The sequence below is a fragment of the Bidens hawaiensis genome, unplaced genomic scaffold (assembly GCF_021521415.1).
Source record: "Bidens hawaiensis isolate Kalapana, Puna unplaced genomic scaffold, B.hawaiensis_p1.1 tig00006250_1, whole genome shotgun sequence".
NCBI classification, from domain to species: Eukaryota; Viridiplantae; Streptophyta; class Magnoliopsida; order Asterales; family Asteraceae; genus Bidens; species Bidens hawaiensis.
This window is the reverse complement of record NW_027491413.1, coordinates 1,270,017-1,278,153: the sequence shown is the minus strand read 5'-3', so window position 1 is coordinate 1,278,153 and position 8,137 is coordinate 1,270,017. Positions and strand designations below refer to the sequence as shown.

The 8,137-nt window shown below is 36.0% G+C and overlaps 1 pseudogene; it reads left to right on the top strand.

Annotated features, from left to right (window-relative positions):
• The first annotated feature begins 4,562 nt into the window (after positions 1-4,562).
• Positions 4,563-5,533, top strand: LOC143631713 (putative mitochondrial protein AtMg00820 pseudogene; annotated as a pseudogene).
• Positions 5,534-8,137: the final 2,604 nt, after the last annotated feature.

Sequence of the window (8,137 nt, the reverse complement as noted above, 5' to 3'; positions counted from 1 at the left end):
GTCATTTTAGCTTGAAGTCATGCAAGAATTGCTTATTAAGATATGTGCGACGTAGTGTGGTGTTAGGTCCTTTGTCAGCTAGCCACTAAAACACAAAGCAATCAGAGCTAATAAATACACCCGTCTGAGTTATCAAATATCAATTGCTTAGAAGTCCAAGTTTCATAGTTAAAAGATTACGATCATTCTTTTTCATTAATTTATTGATCTATGTTTTAGGTTGGGCTCTGCAAGTTAATGTTATTATACTGGGCGATGAAACTTTATCGATATTTGTTTTCCATGTATCATTTAGAAAACCGGTTATTTTGAACAATTTATGCATTTTGTATAACTATTTCATTTTATATTTTATGCGTCTCTATGGAGGCCGAATAAGCTCAAATAGTGAAATTAAACCAGAACCAGATCATTTGTAATGGTTTCATTCGTTTTGGTTCTTATTTTCAGTTGTTTGGTTTTGGTTTTATATAATTACAAACTTTCAAAACTGGAACGTGAACTCCCCTAATGCCACATAAGAAAAAAAATATATGATTTTATAAATTATGTCACTATTTTGTTCAAATTTAACATGTAGATGGACTTTAACGTGCAAAAAAATTATCAAGGAACTTTTGTGAGTAAAAAAACTATATTGGTTTTTATGGTATTTATCATTTTCATAACAAACAAACGTTCAACTACCTTTAACGCCTTTCTCATCAAAAAAATTTAACATGTAGTAAACCTGTTCGGATGTCGGGATTGGTAATCCTTTAACGCCTTTCTCATCACATCAAGATCAGCATACCCGCGTTCTCATATAATTTAAGAATAGAAATGTTATTAGTTTACCATTGTATTGATTTATGCAACAATTGACAACTGTAGACGTTTCAACCTGATATCAATGTTTTTTAATATAGAATATCATTACTTTAGTGACAAAAGTAAATGATGAATTTGTTATTTAGTTGGACAAACACACATTCGTTTTGGTTGTTTAGCTCATGTAGTATACAAATATGCTAATCATTTTTAATTATTTATATTATAATATTATTTGCTTTTATTATTTTTATTTTAGTATCACCTCGTGTATTACACGAGTTGTAACTAGTTTATAATTAATCAACTCAATTTTTTTTTTAAAAAAAGTGGCTCAAGAATTGCTTGCATTAAACACACACAACAAATGTCTCCCACACCATGAGACCCATTTAGACACGTTTCCAATTGCGTATTCATTAACTCTTTTTTTAAGGTCAGAACGAGTAATTGGTTTTTTTGATTAAATGATTTTGGAGACCCTTTAAGCGACTTTCGTACTATTCAACCTCTTTAAGACTCATTACTATTTAAGAACCATAAAAAAATTGTTGGCTACTATTCATCCCTCCCATTGTCCGTAAAAACATAATATGACATGAAGGTGAATCGTTGTGCACTGTATAATTATTGAACCAATGTCATCCTGTTAGTGGTAATAAAAATCCAGAGCTTTAGGTATTCAAAGATTTAGTGCTAACTTACATTTTTTTTCATTTGTAAACCTACAATAAAAATTAGGGTTTTGGGTTCTGGTTTTAGACAATCATTAGTATTTTGCATTATGAGTCGTGAAATCATTATCTTGCATTTATTTGATATTAGTTTATCAATTAGTATATAACAACTATTTGGTATTATCCTAAGGGTGATTGCTCAATCATTCTTCGTAGTTCAATTTATCCATTGCACAATCAATGTCGCAGTTACATAAGGCATATCGTAAGTTGAAGCCTAGTTTTCAATAAAAAGACATAGCATATATAACTAAATTGCAAGCCCAAAAATCTCTGGCCATATATTTTAAGGCATGCTGTGTTTGTGTTTCTGGTTAATATAAAACATTTAATTTAAAAATAACACTAAAAAGAATGGTCACATAAAAATGACTTTTGTTGTTTTACATAAATGCCTCTATCATCTTCTTCCATACCCTCTTTTCACAATTTCAGTTACCACCATGGACCAAAAAGAGAATCAACCTTTTAGTTTCCCTTACTTAATGTCATTTATGTATTTCATTAATTATTGTATTTACTCTTTGTAAATTATCTTTGTATAAATACATGTCTCCATTCATTTGTGGAAATACAATTATCTCATTGTATCAGAGCCATTTGGTTGATCTCCCCTTGTCTTAACCTACTTTTCATCTTCTTGTCATCATGTCTTCCTCTTCTAATCCCGATTCAAATCTCCCACTCAACACCCTCCTTCATATGCTTGCAATCAAACTTACATCTTCAAATTACTTACTATGGAAAAACCAAATGGTTCCAATCTTATCCTATCAAAACTTTTACTAGATGGATCATCGTTTGCCCCGTCTCCAACTTTCGTTCAAAACGACAAAGTGGTTGACAATCCGTTGTATGCTCCTTAGCTCGAGGAGGACCAACGTACAGTCATCATCCTTCATGCATCTTTGTCCGAAGAAGCCGCCACGGTTATTGTTGGCGTGACCAAGGCAAGACAAATCTGGGTTGCTATGGAAGAGGCTTACAGCAACTCATCCATTGAACGTGTTCAAAATCTCCGCGAACAACTCCGTCAAACTCTCAATGGTAACAAAACAGTTGCTGGATATGGACGCAATTTTAAGCTTTTATGTGATCAATTGTCCGCAATCGGGAAATCGGTGGAAGATGTCGAACTACTTCATTGGTTTCTTTATGGCCTTGGGCCATAATTTGAAACATTCTCTACTTCCATCCGGTCCACTCGCCCAGCCCCCCGAATTACTTGCAAAGGCTGAAAGTCATGAACTCTTTATGAGGGCTCTTCACGGCTCCACCGCACCAACTGTTGCGTTCTCTGCCCAATCTTCCCGGCAATCATCTAATTATCGTGGTCGTGGAGTCCGCTTCACTCGTGGGGTCAGGAAGTTCCGGTGGTCGGGCTCGTGGTCGCAGACCACCCCATTGCCAATTATGTCGCACAAACGGTCATTACGCCAATGCGTGTCCAAACCTTTCTTCATTTGCTACCCACTCCACCAATGATGACAACCTTGCGCGTGCTTTTCTTTCCCAGTGCCATGTGTCATCCGGTGGACCAGATTGGTGCGTTGATTCCGGTGCCACGGACCATATGGTTACATCTCCTACTTTACTGTCTAACCCTACCACCCTGGCAGGTAATGCAACAGTAACTTTTTGAGATGGTAAGTCTCTCCAAATTACTTATAAAGGTCATTCCACAATATTAAACCGACCTCGGTTAAATGACGTTTTGGTAGTCCCTAATATCACTAAAAATTTGTTGTCAATTAGTAAACTAACCGAAGATAACGTTGTGGATGTATTATTTTCTTACCCACGCTTTTTTATTCAGGACCGTCTCACAAAACAGGTCCTAGCTCGGGGAAAGCGTGAGAACGGGCTCTATGTCCTACAAACGGGTCATGAAGCTTTTGTTGCCACTACGCGAAGTCCAAAGGCATCCTATGAAGTGTGGCACACCCGTTTGGTACATGTTTCTTTTGACACTATTCTAGTTAAATAAGTAGGGACATTTATATATTACCTCTCTTTTACCAAAATTGGGTGTTTATTTGTCGCGCCAGTTGGCTAAAGGACACAGGTTGCCTTTTGATTTTAATAATAAGCGGGCTTTGCACCCTTTAGACATGATCCACTGTGACTTATTTGGACCCTCCTCGATTATGTCTATTAATAATTATCGGTATTATGTCGTATTTGTTGATGACTATTCTCGTTTCTGTTGGCTTTATCCGGTAAAAACCAAATTTGAATTTAATAACGCCTTGATAGTTTTCATGAAGTTTGTCCAAACACAATTCTCTCGAAAAATTAAAGTTTTTCAAAGTGACGGGGGAACAGAATTTGTAAATCATAAAGTTCGGGCATTATTTGAAGAAAATGGCACATTTCACATATTTTCATGCCCATACACACCCGAACAAAATCGACGAGCGGAACGGAAGCATCGACATATTGTCGAAACCGGTTTGGCAATGCTATTTAATGCTCACATACCCCCATCTTATTGGGTTGATGCTTTCTCTTCCGCCGTTTATATTATAAACCGTTTGCCTACTCAAATCTTGCATGGTAAATCTCCGTTTGAGCTTTTATATTCGGAGCCACCTAACTACAATACTTTTAGGGCCTTTGGTTGTCGTGTGTTCCCATACTCGTGATTAAGCGGAACAAAAACTTGCGCCAAGAAGTTTACCGAGCATTTTTATCGGATATAGTACACAATATAAAGGGTATCGATGCCTTGATCCGGTCACATCTCGAATTTACATATCGCGTCATGCGCGATTTGATGAGACCACATTTCCCTTTGCTGCCACTAATAACCAAACCCCGATATCTTCACTCCAAATTATCACTTTTTTGGATAAAGCTTTTGACAAAGTACATTTGAACTCACCAAAACAAAAAAGTTCAGAGTTAACTACCATATCTCCATGTCATCTTTGCATGGATTCTCCTACCTCACACACTCCAATACATGTTGACCATCCCACTCATGAAACCACCCAGCCATCTCAACCCATTCCTATGCCTAACAACACCCAACCGATTGAACAAACTCCTGTCCCTACATCTGATATAAATACCGAGGTCCCTCACTCGGAAAACAGTCTCATTCCCACTCCACCGCCGCCACCTCCAATGCCAACTCACCCCATGGTTACTCGTGCTAAAGCGGGTATTTTCAAACCTCGTCATCATGCTGATTTATCGCAGGTCGTTCATCATGCACTTCATCATGCTCTTTTTGCTACTACTGATCCAACAAGTTACAAAACCGCTAAAAAGAATCCTATTTGGGTGGGTGCCATGCAAAGTGAAATTGATGCTTTACACAAAAACAATACATGGTCTTTGGTGCCTCGTCCGGTAAATCGAAATATTGTTTGTTCAGAATGGCTCTATCGCACCAAATTTCATTTTGATGGTACTATTGAGCGCCACAAAGCTCGGCTTGTGGCTCAAGGTTTTAGTCAAGTCCCAGGCCTCGATTACTCGCACACCTTTGGCCCGGTCGTCAAGGCGTCCACCGTTCGCATTGTTATCTCTTTGGCGGTGATCAATAATTGGAAACTACATCAACTTGATGTTAATAATGCATTTTACATGGGCGTCTTAATGCATGTGTTTATATGGAACAACCCATGGGTTTTATACATCCCCAGTTTCCTACCCATGTTTGAAAATTACACAAAGCTATATACGGACTTAAACAAGCCCCTCGTGCATGGTTTCATCGGCTTAGTACTTTCTTAACTACCCATGGATTCATGTGTAGCCGGGCAGATACATCTCTCTTTGTGTTTAGAAGGGACTCATGCATCATGTATTTATTGGTTTATGTTGATGATTTGATTTTAACAGGTAATCATGAGCAAACTATAAAGGCCTTCATCACTCTTTTAAATAAAGAGTTTGCTATAAAAGATTTAGGGGAGCTCAACTACTTTCTTGGGCTTGAAGTCACTTATACAACCAATGGGTTATTTCTAAACTAATCCAAATACGCTCGGGATATTCTTGAACGATAAAAAATGTTGGATGCCAAACCGGCTAATACCCCATTGACCACGAATGTCTCCTTCACAACCACCGGGGACCTTTTCTCTGATCCTACCCATTATCATTCGGTTGTGGGTGCCCTACAATACTTGACTATCACCCGACCTGACATTTCATATGCTGTCAACCAAGTGAGTCAATTTTTACATGCCCCAACTATAGCACACTACCAAGAAGTAAAAAGGATCCTTCGCTATATCAAAGGCACCTTATCATTTGGGCTTACCTTTTGCAAACCTAAACATACATATATTCTTGGCTACTCTTATGCTGACTGGGCACATTGTCTTGAGACTCGTCGCTCCACATATGGATATTCTATATTCTTGGGTGGAAACCTCATCTCATGGAGTGCAAAGAAACAACCTACGGTCTCCCGGTCTAGTTGTGAATCTGAATATCGGGCCATGGCCAATAATGCTGCAGAAATTATTTGGATTACGCACTTACTGCGTGAACTTCATGCTTTACCTCCGGATCTTCCAACCATTTTATGTGACAATCGGAGTGCTTTATTTCTCACTCAAAATCCAATCTCCCACAAATGTGCTAAACATATTGACTTAGATTATCACTTTATTCGTGAGCTTGTCTCTTCTGGGAAACTACACACTAAGTTTATACCAACTAAGCTTCAAGTGGCAGATATATTCACTAAAAGTTTGCCTCTCTCGCAGTTTGAATTCTTCCGAAGAAAGCTTTGTCTTGGACCGCCACCGTCTCGCTTTGGGGGGGGGGATATTAAACCTACAACCTTTTAGTTTCCCTGACTTAATGTTCATTTATGTATTATTAATTATTATATTTACTCTTTGTAATTATCTTTGTATAAATACATGTCTCCATTCATTTGTGGAGATAAGGAAATACAATTTTCTCATCAACACTTTCTTAGCTCTTGCTTTCTATCTACTAAAACATGGTCAAAACTACAATATAAATTAGGGAAAAAGAAAAATATATATACATAATATAAGAAAATTTTAAAATTTTTTGTGCCCCTACAACAAACGTGGCACGGCCGGCTGTCCACATTAAACACCCTATGGGTCGCCCATGTTAGAAACCACATATGAAATCTTTATGATATGGCTAATTGATCCTATCTAGGTCTCTATTTCAATTAATTGATTCTTGTTAATCTGACATGCTCGACTATTACGTAGTTGTTTTTTATATTTGTTTGATTCACATGCTTAGCGTCAATTATTTTGTTTGTATTTGATCGAAACCATATATCTATATTATATATAAAGGAAGAGTGATGGGCAATTGAGTAATTTCATAATTAGAGCATGAGGATAGAAACGTCATTTCATAATTAGGCAGAAAAAATAACTTGCCAATCCATCGATTCATTCTTTAAACATATCGTACAAGTTTATGAAGCGTCATGTTTTGTGTATTTACTCTTGTATCTTTGTGGCTTACATATCCTTTATCTATATTAATATTATATAATAATAGTTTCACTAAATGCAGCATATGAAAGGTCGGGAGTTGTGATTAGAATTGATTAAACTAATAATTACACTAAAGACGTTTAATGACTATTTATTTCGTTCTTAGTTCTTATATCCAACTCAAAAGCCTCTCATCCACCATATAAACAATAGAAGTCTTGTTTAGAAGGATGCTTCCAAGATCATCAACTTACAACAAAATACAAACACTTGTGAAGCTTGTTACACTTTTGTTTCTAATTCTATATTTGAAGTTTCAAGTTCCAAGTCGGGTGTTCGGTCCTCCTTGACAAACAAATTGCTTCGGTTGTTGTACCCTGTAAACATACGGATTCTCTTGGGAAACCTGCAATCTATTTTAAGTAACCCATGTTAAACAATAATCCTCATCCCCATTTAGTGTTTTATTTCATTTCCTTGTACTCATTTAATTAGTTGTAACTTTGATCAACACTTCTTGTTAGATATTCGTTTATTAAAGGGAAATTAGATAGGATGAAGAAAACTTTGTCACGAGAAAAAAGTACGTGATTATTTTAATATGGTTGTGGTTATTTAAATGCTGGTATTCATGATAGTGATGTAGAAAATGTCTGAAAAATGAATAACGTATCGGTTGGTATTCGGTTTGCCATTGATAAAAAGTTCTTTTTGTTTGAAGATAGACAATAGTAATAGAAATAATATTACATTTGAATCAGAAACACTATAACACCAAGCTTCATAGTGAATATAAGGCGTTGCATTTTTTAAAAGAGAAATAATTTTCCAAAAATGATAGCTATATAAAATATTATTATAAAATAAGCACAAAAACGTTGAGAAGTACCAAATAACAAAAATGATTATTTTGTATTGTAATTAACTATCTTTTTTTTTGAAGTATTGTATTTTACGTAATGAAAACTATTCACAAAGAGGATACCGTTAACTTTTAATCTGAATTCACAATTTCAATAAAACTGGCCGGATTCCTTCTTTAAATCAATTTGTACTTTGAGGAAAAAAAGTAATCTTATTATAAATACTTTTTCCCATGTTTTAGTTTTTTGTAAACAGTTTTTACATTTACATTAG